The 20128-nt window shown below is 40.7% G+C and overlaps 1 long non-coding RNA gene across 1 annotated transcript in view; it reads left to right on the top strand.

The window, feature by feature from the left end:
- The window catches only part of LOC113459237 (uncharacterized), a 37537-nt gene extending 32077 nt beyond the window's left edge, over nt 1–5460 (top strand). The window contains exon 4 of the long non-coding RNA XR_012581970.1: nt 817–5460. This is a non-coding gene — a long non-coding RNA (uncharacterized LOC113459237). The remainder of the gene's footprint in view (nt 1–816) is intronic.
- Nucleotides 5461–20128: the final 14668 nt, after the last annotated feature.

The following is a 20128-nucleotide window of genomic DNA, read 5'->3' as shown; positions in this document are numbered from 1 at the left end:
GTCAAGAGGGTCCTTAGAAGCTTAACCACAAAATTAGGGACTATAAACTGCAGAGCAGATTCTGGGATAGCACATGAGATAAGATTTAAGCAATGTAAGACAAGCAGGTCAGGATTAGAGAAAGAAAATTAGCAAAGGTCAAAGCAGAAGTCTGTGAAGAAGGGTCAAGAGCTAAGTAGGGAATTACAAGTGAGGTTCAAAGGCCAAAGCAAGGGCTGAGCAGACAAGGAACACTGCATGCTGAATGGCTAAACATTGGATATACACATAGCAGACTCTACCCGTACTGTATTAACTAGGACCAGAAATTCTGATTTTGCGCTGTGTCTCAGATACTTACAGGGACCCAGCTTGGAGGCTGCACTTGTCTTCCTTCAGAGAAAGGAGTTTTATTTATCACAGACAGAATCCTCTGAGATTCTCCCTTTTCTAGACTCTATGAAGATAACTACCTTTTGAAAGAAAAAGAGCTACCATGTGATGGTAGTCCTTTCTTCTTGTTTGAGGCAAATATCCAAAATAATTTCCAGCGTCCAAACCTTTCTAATCTAGACCTTTCAAGTCACTCAAGTCTGACTGCAGGAATTTCTGAATGACTTCTGTGGTCTGTGTGCCACAGGCTGTGATCACCACAGTCCCTCTTGTCAATAAGTGTCAGGATGCTTTAGAATATGTCACACCTTGTGGCACCTACAAGGGCTCCTTAGTTGTTGCTGTGGATTATTCTACTTAATATTCTCTTTCCTATGAGTTAAAAACTGGCGAGCTGAGAGAAGAGAGTAAAGTCATTACCATTTTTCTTTTTTCTTTCAGCAGGCTACAGACCCATATTATCAACTGCAATGAAACAATGCTGGAAAGGAATTGAATATTTTGGTGCAGAGTACTTGTATGAACTTCAAAATCCTGTGTGTTCCAACTGAAAGATCAACATAATTTTGGTTTTAAAATGCTGACTCTGCTCTGGACCACTGCTGCTGTTATGACTTCATTAGTGTGGCACAGATCCTTGTCTCTCTCACCCTGGCTTCACTCTGAAGTAGCTCTGTCAGCTCACTGGAGATGTATCTGACTTAATTTGAGAAGAGAATCAGGCCACAAATGTCATCTGCCTAACTCTTTTGGACAGAAAGGAACTTCTGGTTTGGATCCCTTTGGGTTAAGAGAAAAAAAATTAAAAAAAAAAAAAAAAAGCTTTAAAACCTCAAAACCAAACATAACCTTTCCTTCCCCTCAGCAGCAGGTTTTGCTTATAGCGTGATAGTATATGGCTCTATTTAGTGTGCTGGAGCTGCCCCACAATGAGAGAGTGCATTTGCTATTTTTCCCCCTGGGAAGCAGGCGTCTCCCAGCAGTGACGTGTGGCTGGTTGCTGCTGGAGCAGGAAGCAGTGGGATTGCAGGGCTGACGCACTTTGGCTGCCTCTGCCACCTTCCAGCCTCTGGTGGCACAGGCCAAGCTCATGCAGACAGATGTGACCTAGAAGGATGTTTATGCAATAAAACAATGAAGGATTTGTTTCAGACAGCTCTGATGACACTGAAATTGTATCACTAGAAAAGCATCTTCTCTGAAAATAATTGCAGCCTACTGCTAGATCTAGATTTTGACAGATTTAAAAAAAAAAAAAAAAATTACTGCCTACATGACCCGGTGTGGGTGTAGTGCAAAATATCAAGCTAAAGCAGAGATTATGAGAATGACAAAACGTTCACATGGCATGAGTAAGGTCCCAGTGCAGAACAGTGGCAGATCTGGGAGTTTGTTCTGGGTTTTCACAGCATCTGAGGTCTCCTTTGTGCATGAAACCATAATAATTGTGCTGTGGTCTGTTGTCCATGGTTGGATGTCACTCTGTGCCACCCAAGCCATTCAATCCTTCCCCTCCTCAGCTGAGCAAAGGAGAGAAAATGTAACAAAAGACTCATAGGTTAAGATGTAGACAGGGAGAAATCACACAGTATGAAAGCCATGGGCAAAACACACTTGACTCAGGTAAATTACTTATTTATTAATAAAGAAATGAGAGTAGGGTGATGAGAAATAAAGCCAAACGTAAAATACCTCCCCCCTACAGGTCCCTTTTTTCCGGGCCTAGCTTTACTCATGAATTCTCTACCTCTGTTCCCCCAGCAGTGCAGGGAGATGGGGAATGGGGTTTGCAGTCAGCTCATCACACCTCTGCTGCTCTTTCCTATTAAATGAAAGGGTTCCTTATGATCTGGCTGTGCTCCAGTGTGGGTCTCTCTCACAGGGTGCAATCCTTCAGGAACCGATTGCTCCAGTGTTCCCCTGTGGTTCCCCTGTGGGGTCACAAGTCCTGACAGAAAACCTGCTCCAGCAAAGGCTTCTCATGAGGCCACAGCCTCCTTCAGGCATCCACCTGCTCCAGTGTGGGGTCTTCCAGGGTCTGCAGGTGGATCTCTGCTCCATCAGGGACCTCCATGTCTGCAGGGAGAAAACCTGCTTCACCATGGTCTTCACTGTGGGCTGCAGGGGTGCAAGTCCTCTTTCTTCACAAACCTTGGTGTCAGCTGTTGTTTCTCTGACATATAAATCATTGCTCCTCTCTCTGGCTGCAATTTGCTCTTGTGTAGTAGCTTTCCCCCCTTTTATCTACATTATCCCAGAGGCTCTACCACTGCTGCTGATGGGCTCAGCCCTGGCCACCAAAACCTTGCTCAGCAAACCCGATACAAGCATACAGGTCTGTGGTTTGCCAAAGGAAAAGAGATTGGAATTTTTTTCTCCAGTGCGAGCTCTTTGCATGTGAGTACAGTTAAAGATGTTGATACAGAATTCTTTGTGACAATTGGCACAAAGCCTATTGGACCCAAGGGTTTTTGATTCCTTACACAGGCCAGAAGACCTTTTGAGCTGTTACTTGTCTTGCCATGACAAGTGACGAGTATATTGTTAGTATAAACAGTGATTTATTGGTATTAATTAATTATGACCAACTAATGGCAGATCTACTAATTGTAGACACCAACCAATTATTCTTAAGGAAAAATACTACCCCTGCAACTTTTCTTCCATTGATCTAGGAGAATTTGAGGCTCCTGATCTTCTTTAGATGGTACGAAGCCCAAGGTCCTCCTAGACTTCTGTCTGATGAGTGGGAGTTGTTGTCTGGATGTTGTTTTTGTTCGGCAGCTTGGTTTAAACCAACATATGACATTGTCTACACACTGTCAGAAGCTTTGGAAATGGAGTTTGTAGAGTCATCTACAAACCAGTCATTGCACTACTTTGCAAACTGTGCTGTAGCTCATGCAAGCCAGCACTTTACTACTACACAAAACAATAGGCTGAATTCATCAAAGTGATAATGGGGTCAAAAGGGTAGAGTTGCCAAGGCATAACTCACTGTAGTTAAAGGTAATTTTAGTTTTATTTCCTTTTTGATTAATGTTTAAACTTTGATTAAGATTTTTCCAGGGGAGAACAATAGAGCTGTGGGATAGATGTTTAAGTTCAACTGATAATGCAAAAAATTAAAAATGAAAAGTTCCCCTAAACCTCTCAGCAAAATTTTTTCCAAGAGAAGTCCTTCACGTCAAAGCTAAACAGGCAGTTCCCTTTCCACCTCTGTTGTTCTGTGAATGAGGGCTGTCTGTAAATAAAACTAACGTGTTGCCCATCTGTTCTGCACAGCTAAAGGAAATTTAAAGACAATACTACCAGAACTCCCAAAGATACCATCTAACTCCATAAATAATTTATTTTTACAACTCAGATCAAAGAGCTCGTGGATACTGGACTCATTCCGTCATGGCGTGCCCTTTGGAAGCAACTCCCACAGTCATGTGATTGTTTTTCCACTGCCCTCTGAGAAAGTCCTCAGGCTCAGAGGTTCACTTTGCTCTGATTCCCTCTCCTGTCCCCTACATTATGTTTCATATCACTTATGCTGTGGCTGCTCAAACCACCCCCTCTAAGATTAGCAATGACTTTTACTTTTCCTGGATGCTGCTGAGGAAGGTGTTGGGTAACTGTGAATGGTGGACTATCAGAAACACCTTCAAGAAGGAACTTTTCACCCCAAAGTGTGAGGCTTTAGGAAAATGTTGGTGCCATTCCTCCTAGATAAAGCAAGGAAGGATTAGGCTCTCTGTGGAGCACGCCATGGCCTGGGGCTTCAGCTCTTGTGTAGAGGATTAGAAGTGGTATCATAGTATTATCCCACATGGGAGACTAACACCTGTTGCAATATTTTTAAAGCAGGCCAGAGCATGCAGGGTTATGTGTCATGCTGGGTGATGTGTCTGGTGTGTCAAGCCACAAAAAGTGGAGAACAGGATGCATGGAGGGCCAGACAAGTGTCAGCCGGGAATTCTCATGATGGTCCAAGGCAAGGGAGCAAACAAGATATTGGCATTTCAGGGCTGTGAGCTCTGTGGCTGCTCTGTATCTATGGACAACTCAGAGTTCACAACCAGATGCAGAGTAATGCATAGAAGCCAGACAAAATCATTCTTCTCCTTTCTAGTTAAATGGTCACTACTGATTTTTCTCATGAAGCAGTGTGTATTACTTCATCTATATGACAGCCATGGATAATGGCTGTCATATTGCTCACAAGGAATACTTTTTGGAAACTGGTTCTTTAAATTTGGCAGAGCAAAACATCTTTGGTTCTAACACAGTAATTTTGAGATTTGATCTTCCTCTCAGGCTGGTAAGCATTCTTAAATTCTTTTTCTTCCTTCTTTTACTTTGAAGTGTTGCTGAGGAAACTTGATGACTTTAGCACACTGCCTGTGATAACATTGATAAAAATAATCTCCGTAGCAGTCTAGAGTCCTCTGAGAAGCAGACTGCATGCACAGCTCAGACAGTTTACAGAGCTCTGGCAGTAGGGAAGCGTGGTCACGGCCCAGGATGTGTGGTAAAACAAGCCCTGTTTCTTGTAGCCTGCTCAGCCAGGAGGGGCTGGGGACAATGGTCACACTCAGATTACTTTTGCAGCTACTTAAGTTTCCCTATTTGTAGCCATTTTTCATTCTCTGGAGGTTGAGGTCTCTATTTTGTGTGTTGGGCAAATCTGTTTTGAATTGCCACTCCGTGTATGTCTGAGCACTGAGATGGACACTTGGGCTGCTGGTAGTGCAGGTCAACATGCATTATGTTAGCTCTGTAAATGACAGGAATGGGACCACTTATTTTTGAGGAATCTCAGCTGCACCTTCCTCTAAGTTCTAATTATTTATGCATACACAGGAAAAGAGACTTTTCTTAACTTAAGGCAGTAGCTAACTATTTAAAGATCTCCTTACTTTAACAAACTCATTGCTTTAATAATCTGCTTAAATTTATATTTATTTATATTTATTTAATTTATTTTACCGTGTTGGATCCATATTTTTAAAAGGCCAGAGGGCAACATGATTAATTAGAAAGTAGCAACATCTGCACAGAATGATTCTTACTGCTTAATAAAAAAATTTGAAAGTGAAATAAAAGATTGAGACCACCATGAAATACCTGAATGTAACTGGTATAGCTTCTGCAGCCTATCAATAAATTTCAATTAGGTTGTAATAAAATAACATACCAGATAAAGGAAAGTTGGTTGATACATTTAATTTAATTCTCATCTTGGTAAAAAGCTTGCCCAAAATGTTTAGACAATTATGGTGTGAGAAACAGTGTTTTGAGAAATACCCCTTCCTGCCTTGGCCAACTCCAAGAATATTATAGCAAAATATTTCCAAAAAGGGAGTTGAATTCATATCTGGTGATAAGAGTTGCTTTATTTGCTAATGACATGCAATAGGAGACAAAAAAGCACCATGTAATAGCACAAAATTGTTTCAGTGAGTGTAACTGAGGAGGAAGCCAGGTGGGCTTAACTTTCTTGAGTGAATGACAGATAAAATTCAAAGAAGGCTAGAAAGTAACATGTTTTTGGAAGAAACATCTGGAACTCTGAATTATCCTATCAACACAGAAAAAGATCTTACACAAAAGCCAGCCAGCGGAGATAAGGGAGACCTCTGCAATGGCAGCAGACATCATCTCGGTTACTTGCTGTAGGTCTTGTGTGTCTCCCACTGAATCACCTAGACACGGTTGGAAACTGAACTGCATCCTGAGAGTTTGATTCTGACCCAGTAGGGCATTTTTTTAGATCCTGAAAATCAGTAATTGGGTGGTGTGGTGAAAGCTTTGCATTAAGCAGATTTGCATACTAAGAAAGAAGATGTCAAACAATGAAATGCTCTGATACCATCACAGAGATGTGGCCTCATCAGAAACACTGTGCTCAGTTTGGTCAGCCAATCTTAAGACCAGCTTTAGACTTTGTTCGAGCAAGGAGATAAATGCCTCTGCAGATGCTGAAATGGCCAGTCTTGCAGGTAAGGCTGTGGACTAGCTGGGGTGATGCCTCTGACACAGTGGTGCATTTCCTTTGTCTCTAGCATGTTAAATATTTAGGCAATGACTGTTTCATTTCCTGAAGTTACATTCATCTTGTTTAAAGATGCACTTAACTGATGTTTAATAAAATATTGTAGATACTCTTGAATTTAATGAGTTGCCATGTCAGACTTCATTTAAATCCTTTGATTTTCTGTCTTACATTTATAGCCTAAAGCTCTGTTTTTCATTTTGACCAGAATTATTGCTCTAGCTATTGGCACTGGGTTCCATGTATTTACATACCTGCAAAATAAAGATTGAGCCAAACTAAATTAAAACTTAATAATAATAATAAAACCTCCTCAGAAAACGAAAACAACAACTGAGCTCCATACTTCACCTCCTCAGAAATCCTAAACCACAACACATCAGCAAAAAGTACCTTTTTTGCTTTATTACTCAAGGCATGTTTATGTATTTTGGGCCTGAAATGAATGGGCCCTTCTTAAATACGACATCTGTGTATTTTAAAGCAAGCTAAACCTTTCTGTGGGGATTATGCTAAATTGACACCCACAGAGATTACAGTCTCCTCTTTTCATGTGGAGAGGATGTCACCCCACGTGTTTGTTTTTGTATGTGAGCATAACCCATGCTCCTGCAGTGCCTAAAATAGGTGGTTTGCTGGGGTTGATTGAAGGATAACATAGCCTGTGTTGCTGGAACTCCAGGTCTCCTGGTATTTTCATGCATGCCTCACATCTAAGCAGTCATGGACATCTGTGTGTGTTACGTGCCATACCTGCCTGTGGCCCTGTTATCATCTCTGTGGCTGTAGATATCCCTTAGTTACATCCACACGTGGATGGAGAGCCACACTCTGACTTGGTGATCCTTGTGGGTCCCCTCCAGCTCATAATATTTTATAATTCAACATAAAGAGCAGGCACAGTGCTATGTTACTTCACCAGAAACCCTGAAGCCTTTTGAAAAGACAGAGCAAAACAAAAGGAGGTATGTGCTGCCCCTGATGCTAAAGGGTTTGTCATGGAACAAAATGTCTCTTCTCTATGTGGCTGAAATTTTCTTTTTTAAAATGCTTTCTGTTTGAAAAGAATTTTTGCCACAAATTTCAAGTCTTACAAAATGCTTGAGGTGACTAATTTTTTTCTGCTAGGAAATTTTTTGAGATGTATCCTGATGTTTCAAATTTCCATGGCAGAAAACTTGTGGTCCTGACATTTGAGTAATTCTTTTGTTCTGTTTGGTAAAGTCTCTATTTTGCAGGTCTGTATACACAGGAATGTAAACAGAGGGGTCACCAGTAGAATAGCACAGAGGAGCAGGAGCTCCAGAGTTTACCATGTGAAATCCCAGTCCACAAGACCACCTTTATTTTATATTACACAGTGTTACCTGGAAAACAGAAGCAGGCATCAGATATAGCTGTGATGAAGATGAACAATGTAGGGGGATACAGTATGGGTAAGTGAAGGTGGTATAGAATGTAATCTTATCCCCTAAAGAATTGCAGCTGAACCAATTACTAAAGATTAGGAGCAGGCCTGATGTTAACAGGCCACGCCTGTAGCCAATAAAAAGTGTTATAAAAGAGTGGATTGGTGGGAACTAGAGTCAGTTGGCTGCTGTGAGGACAAGGAAGAGTCAGTGCCTGAAGGAGCTCCCCACAAGAAACACTGAGAAAGTACAAAACTCTGGCAATATGGAACCCTTGTGGTATAATGACAACAGAACAATTCATGTGAGAGTGCCTTTTGGAGATTAAGTTTTGGCATTTCCAATGCTCATATTTACCTTTTTCTTAAATCATAAATCTGGATTTTCTACTAAATTAAATATATCATGAGAAAGTTGTTTACAAGCTTGTAGCTGATTTGAAGTAGTGACTTTGTGAGTGTATTTTTGGTCCCTTGTATGAGGCCTTTCAAGTAGTGCCTGACAAGCAAACAGCTACTGCAGGCATATTCTTGAGAAGCAGATGCTCAGGTAGAAGCAGCCTGTGAAATTAATTGGTTGCATGTAGTTATTCATGTCACATTCACTGTAAGATGTATTACCTTCTTTTTTTTATTCTTGATGTAATCTCTTGAGGAAAAAGGTCTGCTGGCATTATTAATCTCCTGGCTAAATCAAGAGCCACATTAAAATCAAGTGTTTCCCCACCACCAGATTCTGTTTAACTAAGTTAGCTCATGGGAGAGGTTTATTCCCCTTTTATAGTGAGCTCAAGTGAGACAAAGGATTTGTGTGGCCAAGGACTAAGTGGAAAAGGCCAAGCAAGTCTTTCTATTATTGTGCCCCTCTGCAAACCAAAACCCCAAATGGTGTATAAAATATTTTCCTTCTTGAATTCCAGTAAATCACAAAGTTATTTCCCCAGTTTTCCTTTACCTCAGCACAGGGCATTTTACTTTTAAAGTAGAAAATGTTATTTATATACTTCTGTCCTTTCCTTCCCTTTCCTTTAATGCTTTTCCAGGGATTACTGAATAAGCAAACTCTACAAAAGCAGTTTGAGAAGGTTTAAAGTGCATTAAACTTTCCCTCATTTATGAAGGAGAGATGATTGAAGTGAAACACTGATGTTTTTGGAGTTTACTCTTTCAGGGTTGATAATGAGATTTAAAATAAGGGTAAGTAAATGCTCCTTAATTAGGCACCTGTTATGTTCCGTTGTGATCAGTGCTTTAAGGGACAAAAATGCCTAGTGGCAGTGACATTTTGTGCAATTTTGCAAAGATCATTTGTGCTCACCCCTTGCTTAAGAAATACAATGAGGCTGGCTTTAGTTTGCTAATAGATATTTTAAAATCAGTTTGGGAAAAGTTATTCCATGAGGTAAAGACCCTGTTTGAAATGGAAGCTGTTCATCTGAAGAAACATCCATCACAAGACAAGAAAAGAATGATTTCTTTGTGACTGGGAAATCAATGAGACATCTGTTTTAATGTACAGGCCAGAAATAATGCAGTGAGTTCAAAAGGGAATCATAAAGAAGGCTGCTTTTTGTCTCTCCAGAGTCTGTAGGTTTGGATTCAGCACAGTATTTTGCATTAGCAGGACTTCTTGAGTTTGTGTCCTTAACTAAGTGGTTGAGGTAGACTTTTGAGGACTCTGATGTTTAGGGTTATATGAGCTACTGGGGATTTGTGTTTATTGACCTCATAAAAGAACTTCATTTGGGTCTTGATTTTGTCCCTGTTTCCCAGACACAGATTGCTCAAACTGTGGATCCTGCCCTGTTCTTGGTGGGGAGCAGGAGCTGGAGGCTGCACAGTCTCTGGGATGCTTGGCAGGAGGTCGGAGCACTGACTCACCGCGGGCTTGCTCTGCCTGGAAACACCGTGCCTGGGCTGCAGGCTCCCCGTTTGGGGTTCAGTGGGATGTGTGCAGACATCGCTGCACATGCTGTGACTGTGTCCATTTGTCCTGCTTGCTTTCTTTCTCTCCTCTGGAGCCCCTGTACAATTTGTTGGATGACCGTCACCTGTCTTTAAAGTGCACACACAATGAATTCAGGTTTTCCCTCGCAGGCTCTTCTTTGCAGTCTCTTTAGCTTCCCTGAAAAGTAATGGTGTGGGAAACAGTCAAAAAAGGGTTACAACCACTACACATCTGCTTAGGCTGGAAGGACCCTCCCTACAAAACCCAGATGCCCTGAATGAGACCTAACCCCTTACTTGTAAGGTTTCTTGAGGATGAGAAGAAACAACACTGAGGACTCAATTACCCCAAGACACATTGAATTGCCTTATTTTATAGTTCCTTGGTGTGTGCACACTTTATAAGATTTAAGGCCAAGATGAACCCCCAGGCATTAGGTAATGGGCTTGCTAGAGCCCCACTGGTATCTGTAGTGTGGAGTCTCTTTATGCCAAAATCAGGCTTGCAGATGTCTGTTTCCAAAGGAAGGAGAGAACAGCAAGAGGATACGCAGCTCTGGCAATGTTTGAAATCTGAGACCAATGGTCACCCTGGAAACAGCATGTTGAAAGTCTGAAAAACCTCCTGGCAGTGCGTGGGTGGAGTAAAAAAAGTCTTTGGATTTGTGTGTGCAATTCCAACAAGTTGTGCTCAGCAGGAGGGAAAACAGCTACTGAGGGGACACACGCATACATTCTCTGGGGAGCCATCTTATCACCCCTTCACATGGAAAGCTGCTAAAAACGATGATGTTTAGGACATACTTTCCCTTGGGAAGTGTCAGTGAAATGAATGCATTTTTGTTTCTGTCAGCACAGTCCCATGGTAAAAAGTCTGTGGAGAGATGCACAGAACAATAAGACGAAATAGTCAAAGGTGGGGGAGCTGTGCCCTACCAAAGGCAGCAAAAAAGCCATGCGGTTCCCACTGAAGAAGATGCTTGCATTGCAAATTCCAGCCTGGCTGGTGACAGAACAGGGTCCCAAACCACCTCATTCCCTGATGTCACGTGTTGAGGAATGAGGCAATCTGCCATTTGTGGATTGGCAGTGGATGCAGACCCACGGGAGTCTCCCCATGAGCAGGAGTGGCACAGCTGTTCCTCACACACACATAGCTCACTTCTGCTCCCCACGGGACAGCTGGTGGTGACACTGCCCTGGTGTGCTCTTTGGGCTCCAGTGAGATGTACTCAGTGGTTCCCTGAGCTAGCAATGGGTGAATTGACATCTGACAGCTCATGAAAGACTTTCTTTCCATGAATTGGTCAAATTGTCATTTAACAATGTGAATTTTGACATCCACAATGCTGTCTGAAAATGATTCCCCATTTTAAGCTGATGATGCTTTGAAATAAAGCCTTCCTTTATTTACTTTGACAATACCACCTGGACACTTTTTTTGATGATTTTATATCCTGTATCACTTGGTATATTGAAGTCTTTGCTGATAGCCTCCTTCTCACTCACTAAGTGAAGAGTCCTAGTCTTTCAAAGAAATTTTTTTACAGAAGTTGCTTTATGATTTTTGTCATCCTGATTTTTGTCATCCTCATTGGTCTTTTTGTGTGTCTTTTCTAGCTATGTTATGTCCATTTTGTGATGGTGGGATGAAAACCCACGAGTATTCAATATTCAACATTCAGCAGGTAGGTGCACATAGGCTAATGCAATTGTTTTGATGTCTACTCCTTACCTGAAAAATTCTAGCATTTGATTTGCTTTTGTGATGGCTATGGGACAGTCAGGTAAATGGAATTACCTAGTGTGATACTAAAATCTTGTCTCTAAGGGGCAATGGTGAAGTCTGTTAGGATTTGTTTGGTGCGTACACATTTATTTACTCTGAACTTCGTTTGCCATTCTGCCGCTGGTGAGACACTTCTTGGACATTCAAAATTACCAGATCCATTTGATCTCTGTTCCATACCTGTTGAATCCTTCCAGGAGCTGCAAATAGTGATCTGACTTCCTTCTTCAAAAGCTGCATGGAGTCTTCCCAGCACACTGGGTTTTGCGCGCGGGCGTACGCGGCCCTAGTTCCGGCTAGCTAGTGAGGGGCAAAGGCCAACGCCCCAGCGCATCAGAAGGCAGCCCCCCTCGGCGTCTTGGCCTTGGGCTGGGCTGGGTGATAGCTCGGAGCGGCGCGCTGCGAGACGAATCAGGAGGCGGCCACTTGCTGGAGGTAGGCTGTCGGTTTATTACAGAAGCACCAACGGGGATGGGCACCACCAGCAAATGGCCCCGAACAGGGGGCGAGACAGGGTTTTAAAGGAAAAAGGGGGGAAAAGGTAGGGAAACCCAGCTAACCAATAATAATACATATTTGGAGGTGCTACACATAATTGACATACCTAAATAACCAACTAATATAAAGCAAAGGAGGGGCCCCGGGGCGGCCGCCAACCATAACCCCCAGAGAGAAGAAGGTTCTCGAAACCTGGGAGGAGAAGGGGGTGATTGACTGGGCCCAGGGAGGAGACAACTTTCACTTATAAGGGAAACCAGGGAAGGAGCAATTACATATCGGCAACTATGAATAGCGAAGTTACCATAGCAACTTAGCTGACAGGGTAGCAGTGGCGGGAAATACTGGGAAAGGGAGGAACCATTTACAGAAAACAGGGGGATACAATACAAAAAATGGGGGAGCAAACTAAAAAACTTAAAAACACACTACAGAAGGGTTTATTCCTGTGTCTCCCTAATTATATAACTTGGAATATTTTTTGCCAATTTACAGGTGGTTCTGTGCAAAGGAAGTTCCCCAGCATTAAAATGTAGTGAATTCCCAGGACTTGTAACAGGAAGCTCTATGGGAATCACAGGAAGCTACTGAATTTCTATGTGTGTAAAGTCAATCATATTTTCCCCCTTTTTAGTCTTCATTCACCATTGCTATTTGATGGGGTGTGGGAGGACCTTACTGTAATTTTCCTATTTTTGTTGTATTGATGAGCAGCCTTGCTGGAGAAAGCACTGAAGATTGCAGTCCTGCATGTGTTACTTGTGAATACATCCCATGAAGTTCTTTTTCTTCGCTTTAGGCTTTAACAGAAGCAAAGACTGGAAATAAGGCTGAAATATTAGCTGAAAAATGCAAGACTTGAGTGGGGATTTAAGTCTTGCAGAACAAGCTTGCAGTTTCTGATGTTCAGTGGGTTGTTTCCTGCAGGGACTTAGTAAAGAAACAGAAAAAACAAACCCCTTTACAAAATTAAAACCAGTTACTCTTTCTTGTTTCACTGTTTGCATACCCTGTGATGATTAAAAAGTAGCATATTGCCTTGATTTGCAATCTTTTTGGAAAAAAAAGGTTTTTTCCCAAAAAACCCACAGAATTTTCCCAGACTTGTGGACTCCCTTAAAACATAATCTTTACTTGGCTTTGCTTTTTCCACAGACCTGGATAAAATATAGACTACACTAAGAAGAGTCTGTTTATTTGGTACCTCAGAGACTTCTTTGACATGTGTGAAAATGACCTCTGTGCCAAGGATGCACAAGCCTATGTGGAGATGAAATAAACAGGGAGAAAAAGTAATCTGACTGCTTTAAACCAGTGAGAAAAAATGATGTGCACAGGAACATTAGCACTGTTTGATATATCAGCTTGTGCTCTGAACATTACACAATAGGCGCAATGCAATTAATTTTCCTGCTCTTTGTCCTTTATTTCCTGGTGAATCTGTCAGCTAGGAAAGGCAGAATAAATGTGATATTAAATTTACAATGCATGGAAAACACTCCCTTTCACACTTTATGGAAATATATATCAAGAATTTCTTTTGTTTATGCATACAACTAATGCCACTGAATTCCAAGTACTCTATGTGCGTAAATATGTGTATATATATATACATATATATATATGCCCATTTGCAAAATCAAGACTTAAGGGCTAACTTTGTTCTGTAGAACCCAATATTTTTGTATGTGTCCTGTTTGTGTTGTTTCTTTTTGTTTAACAAATCATAATCTATTATTTATATTCTGTGAAGGACTGTATTTGCATTCCCCTACAGCACATTTATTGACTGTGGTGATTGTTTTAAGGAAAGTGTACCTTCTCTTCTTTTTCTATGGAATATGGTTTAGCTGGAGCATCTGGTTTCAAGTGAAGTAATTTCCTACCTACTTTTCCATCTGAGCTGACCAAGGTGTAATAAAGTTAAAAGCTGGGCTCAATCATAAAATGGGTCAAAGCCTTGAAGAGGACAAAAGTTGTGACTTTTGACCGTGGAGTCCTTTGTTTAGGCCTTCGTTGGCAAAATGTATCTGAAAACCTTCGATACGAGGTGAACCTGAAGTAGTTTTGGGTACAAGTTTGGGTGAATTTGGTTAGATGTCTGTAGCTGTCTCTAAGCCAGTGGATTTTGATCCCTGCTCAAATAAGGGTAATTTATCTACAACTAGTTCAAACATGGTGCTTTTCCATGCACTGTGTTTCGCTTGACAAAAAAAAAAAAAATAAACCCATGGGAAAAGGTAAAGATAAACTTTAGTTTGACTTTTCTCAGGGTTTCTTGGCAGAGACCTCAGAAAGGAATTCTTTTTACAGAAATGTTCTCACCTGCCTCCCTAATTTACAGGGTTAATATGATGTGTGAGCTCTGTGGAGAGTACCAGATCTTCATATTTGTTGATGGAGTGTTTCACTAGGATTGTAGTGGCATCCTTCTTTATATCATATACTTAGAACTCTCTATTCAATAGGAAAGTTTTGCAGAAACAAGCAGCAGTAAAACTAGTGGGATTCTGCTGAATATTTTTTTGCCTTCAAGTTTAGAAAAAAAGTAGAAAAAACCCACTTTAACTATAAAAACACATGAAGACATGAAAACAATTTATGGTAAGATTCACTTTCTGGATTAATCTTTCTAGACTTTTAGAATCGTTAAACATCCTTTACAGTAAGAAAAAGTCAATTTTCTGATATAATCTGTGCAAGAGTATGCAGACTCTTGGTTTTGAAACCTGAAAGTTTTGGTTGAACACCTACAGAAACAGGGAATCACAGAATGCTGTTGAAAGGGCTCTTTAAAGACCATCCAGTCCAACCTCCTTGCTGTGGGAAGGGACACCTTTCACTCCATCAGGATGTTCAAGGTTGCTCCTTGAACACTTCCAGTGGTGAGACATCCACAACTTCTCTGAGCTATCAGTCCCAGGGTCTCAACACTCTCACAATAAAGAATTTCTTCCTTACATTGAATGTAAATCTACCTTCTTCTAGTTTAACACCATTATCCCTTGTCCTGTTGTTACGGAGCCTCTCCATCTTTCTTGAAAGGCTGCAATAGCCGGTTCCTCTCTACTCATATCCAAACTTTCCTGCTGTTAACAATCTTTCCTTCTGTGGGAGGATCTGTTTTCCCCGCTCCACACGTTGCTGTCAGAAGTGCCATGTATGCCATGGGGTGTGCTGCCATGTTCTCCACAAACACCACGAAAGGGACAAAGTGCCATACCCTCCACGAGTTGTCATCTCTGTTGGATGCCGGATGTCCATGTTGTGTGGACATAACATGGCAGCACTTTCCAAGTTCCCGAATGGACCCTGGTATAGGGGTTCATTTTCAACCCATGTGCTTATTAGTAGGAGCAGAGTCTCCTAAGGAGCTTTATAGTGACTGCTTCTGGCCTTTGTTGGATAGAAAAGCATTTGCAACAAATGAAGTTTTACTCTTGGAAAACAAACATTTTGCCATCTTCATTCTATCCTATTCTTGCATTGCACAGTGCTCTGACTCTATAGGGAAGAGGTCTTTCTGTTGGTGGAAAAAATATTAATAAATGAATGATCTATAATTAAACAAATGGAGACTGCCTAAAGAGGAGTGAAGTTGTTAAAATTAGTAGATCACCAGAGTAGCAGAATTGTTTCTGGGAATAACCCCCTATTACAAAACACTTAACTTCTTCCACATTTCAACTTCTGGGTACAATTGTCCTTTAACACAAATTTGAGTCCAGAATACAGCATGAACTCATGTGGCTTCATCTAAAGTGCTGTGGAATTCAATTGCTTCATGATTTTTCTTCTTTCAAATTGTTATTTCTTACCATGTGGGCACTATAGAATGCATTTCAAATTTATTTATTCAAACTGAAATAAAAAAGTGGAAAATTCCTCCCAGCAGAGCCTAGCACTGGGGCTTCACAGAGAAAGTCTTGATCATGTTGAATTAATGTCTTGTGGATTTTAAAAAAAATTCAGGTGGCTGACCTAGCGTATATGTAATTCTGGCTGAAGTTAGCCACTTTGAAATATTAGTGATTATGTAGTCGAGCCTGCAGGTCTTAAGGAAAATTCTTGGCATGAAATGCAGAAAAACAGCTTTATAGATTACACGTCTCCCTTACACATACTGTACCACATAAGAAAAATCAATTCTGTACCTATTAATTTGGCCTGAGGTAGGCCTCAGTTTGGCAGCTTACCCCATCTAATTTGCCAGCTTTAAAACATGCTGGGTTTAGTGATTTTCTCAGTGGTGAGGATGCCTATTTATTAGGAGGAATAGAAAAATACTGGGCTAGAATAGACTTTCTATCTCCATTGCCTCTTATAATGAATTATTAACAACTTTGGGCTTATGGTCAGGGTACTGTTCCTCTTTTAAAAAAAATACTTTTAATTTACAGCTAAGATGCATTAGTGATTATTTATACCTTTTGCTGTTCTGCTGATCTTGTCTGGCAGTGTAAATAACTTTTATCAGTATCTGCATTTGGTGTCCCCTTCTCTTTGTTACAGATAGCATTATATCTGCTTTCAACTTCCTTTTTGTAGGGTGTATAAGTCAAATTGATTTAGCTTAATCCAATTTAGGAATCCCCACCTGTTCTAGTTTGTGTTTTCATGCATGACTGTGTCTGTATGATATTACAGAGGTGGTTTCATTGAAATGTTTTATAATGAAATTTGTATTCCTGCTGAATAGGAAAATAATTTTGTCTCCATATATATCAGGACCACATTTTTCTTTTACAGTGACATCATAGGTGTTGTTCTTGCTCTTCCTGTTACTCATGGTTTTTTCTGCTCCTCATCAAACTAGTGAAACCCCAGACTACGACACAAAAAATCTTTGAGATTTCTCACTCCCTGGCCTTATGCTTGGCACTGCAGAATGCTGACTGATTTCCAGAGCTCCATGCCTCAAGGTCATCTGGTTCTTCTCAATATCCAGACAGAGGAAAATGAAGAAATTCCTTCTCCTTGTGCTTCAAGCCCCCAAAAATGCCATCACCTTCAGGGGTGGGTATCCAGTGGACCTGCCCTTTCTGCCAGTGGCAGCAGCCTGCAGCATGCCAGGACACAAGTTACCTACTGAAATATTTACATTGCAGGTGGTGCACAGGTCAGTTTGTAGGTACCACTCTGTGACACTCTGTTCTCTTGATTCTGATGATGGTTTTTAAGTGAGGGGCATGAGCAAAAATCTATAGTTTCTAAAAGAGCTCCAAGGAAACCTCCTCCCCCCTCAGACCAATTGTTTTACTGTCAGCACATACCTCTCTGTCTTTACTTTGTTACCATCTTACAATTGTTGAATTCAATTCCCATTTTCTACATCATAGTCTTTTCCCATATGACACTGTAGAAAGAACTTTAATGAAGTCCAGATATAGGAAAACTGGCTCATTTATCTTGTCTGAAAATGTATTATTCTGAAAAGTTCAACTCTTGGTAAACCCATCTTACTCCATACCCCCAGTTTTCCTCTTTCTTCTGTGTCTTTAATGTCTCTGTTGACTCCAAAAGTAATTTAAAACTGTGGATAAAGATCTGCAGTTCAATGGCTTTTAATTATAAAAAAATTAATATTTATCTTTTCTTATAGACAAAGTTTTCTGTCTGGTATTTGCCAAAATGGTAGACTTAGTATGCCTTGTTTTGAATTAGATGGCAAATAGAACAAAATGGCAAATAACCACAGAATCTCGAAGCAGAATACCAGTGCAGAAAGCACAAATAGACAAGTGAATTCTGGTCGTAGGAGGGGACTTAGACAGGCTCACAACATTTAGTATGCCTATAATAATACATATGCAGACATATTAAATTGAGGCCTGACAACTCTCTAATTCTGTGCAAATCTTGTATGATAAACCAAACAGAGAGTGAATAGGAAGACATTGTTTGTGGAGCCTGGAGATGACATCTTTCAGCAGACTTCCTGCTGATATCAATGAAGTTGAGTGTGACACAGCTCAGAAAGCACTCATCAACCCCGAGGGACTGTTATCTGTGCAGCCAGGAGTCTGTGTGTCCTCTTGTGCATTCCTTTAATATTCCCACTCCTTTTGAAACCGTTAGCCTTTTTCAGCCAAACTTGGAAAGACAGCAGTAATCAGAAAGCTTTGACAGCTCTTAAACAGATGGGGGAGAAAGAAATGTTAACTTTAACACTTAGAGAGAGACCAAAGTATAAGCATTGGTGGCATAGGCAAAGATGTCTTAAATGCCCAGCACTGGCAAGAGGTTCAAGAGGACCTTGAATCTGCACAAGGAGGAACCAAAAGTGAGCTCATGTTTCATTAGTTTAGTTTAAAACTGCTGACAGGGCCTGACTTTTGCTTTTAGCTTTGGGCATTCCCTGTCCTGTACAGAAACCTCCTGTCAAGTGACCACGTTTGAGAAAGACCCTATTCAGAGTCATGGGATCGCAGGCTTTGCACAGTAAGTGTCTCCAGTTTTTCTGACGTGGCTGAGAGCAACAGCTCTGATGGAAGCTGAGCTAAGATTAAAAACAAAAAGATCCTCTTATGGCTTCCATATCTGTCTTTAGCATGGCCCAGACAATTCCACTGGTTAATTTAATTCTCCTGTTTTTCCACGTGCAGCTATGTTAGAACACCTGTCTCATTGATAAAATCAGGAATATCTTTGTCTTTATCAGCTGCCTGGATTTCCTCCATGCTTGAGTGGTCATATTGACAACAGATGATGGGATCAAATTTTCTGATTTTTACTGCTTCAGGATTAGAATATGCAAGATATTTAGGAAAAAAAAACAACGCTTTTCTTCATTGTAATCTAGAGATAGGATTTTTCTTTTCTTATTCTTTCTGAAGATGGATAGGTTTCACACCTTTGTTGGATAGATTTCCCACCTTTGTTGTCTCTGTAAATGGAACTTATTATTGAGTATTTAATATCTTCTTTTCCTACCTAGCATGTCATAATCCATGTTATCAGACATATGTCAGGAGTGTGGGTTGGTCAAACAAGCCAGCTATCAATAAGTTTCTTATCTTCCTTCTCACTAATTTTCTTCCTTTGTTTTTTGCTTACATTCTTCCTTTTTGTAGTCAAAAACTCTGTAATAACTGTGATTTGTGTCTGAGAGATCTCTGCCGTTACTTTTGAATGAGTAAGTCTATAGAACTGTGGTTGTGATTGGAGGAAAGAAAGTAAAGGAGTTAAAGGATTGGGTTAATCAAGGGGATGCTTGGAGAATGGGTTCAGAGAGATGGCCTGAGGAAATGGGATTGAATTCATTAGTTTCAAGTTCAGTACAGTAGTATTTGCTATTATAAATCTGGGGAAGTATAGTTAAGCAAGAGCCAGACAAACAGGAAAAAAAGAACAACTCTTGCTGAAAAGTATCTAAGAATTGTTTTGTGTCACGATTTGAATAGAAAGTTGTGATTGCCATGTTCTTTCAAAAAAAAAGGATGCACTTTGATTTGTAAACTAGATTTTGCCTGCAAGATGCGTGAAGAAAGTTCCTGCTCTGTTTCAAAATGGGTAGGATGCAGCTGGAGTACAGTGTCTGGCTTGGGGCATTTCAACTAAACAAAAATTAGAGGGGTGCAGGAAAATATAAGAAAAAAATTAAAATGGCTGAACTAAGAGAAATACTATAATATAAGAACAAAAAAACCATATCCTAGTTCAAATACTGAGGTTACTTAGCTTAAGGAAATGGAGACTGAGGGGAGTTGGGATTACAGCTTCCAAGTTTTAATTGACTAGTGCAAAAGAAAAAGGAGTATCTCTTTCTCCAGATCTCTGGTGAATTAGAGTGATCTTCAAAGGTTTTAAAACTGCAGCAAAAAGTTGCAGGGCAGACACTAGAGAACACTTCTTGCAGAAAGGACAGTGGAATACTAGAGGTATTTGGCTGGGGAGCTCTAGGCTAAAGTCTGGAGCAAGAAAGCTCAGACAAACATGAGTGAGGAATGGCAGTGAGAGGGTCTTGGGGACAGAAAGTGAATCTGATTATCTCCTGAGGTCCTTTTTGGGACTGTTTTCTCAGTCATTGTGGTTTTCCTGTCTTATAAATCATGACTAGCTCTTAATACAG

The sequence above is a fragment of the Zonotrichia albicollis genome, chromosome 1 (assembly GCF_047830755.1).
Source record: "Zonotrichia albicollis isolate bZonAlb1 chromosome 1, bZonAlb1.hap1, whole genome shotgun sequence".
Classification (NCBI taxonomy): Eukaryota; Metazoa; Chordata; class Aves; order Passeriformes; family Passerellidae; genus Zonotrichia; species Zonotrichia albicollis.
The sequence above is the reverse complement of the archived record's forward strand: the minus strand, read 5'-3'. Positions and strand labels throughout refer to the sequence as shown.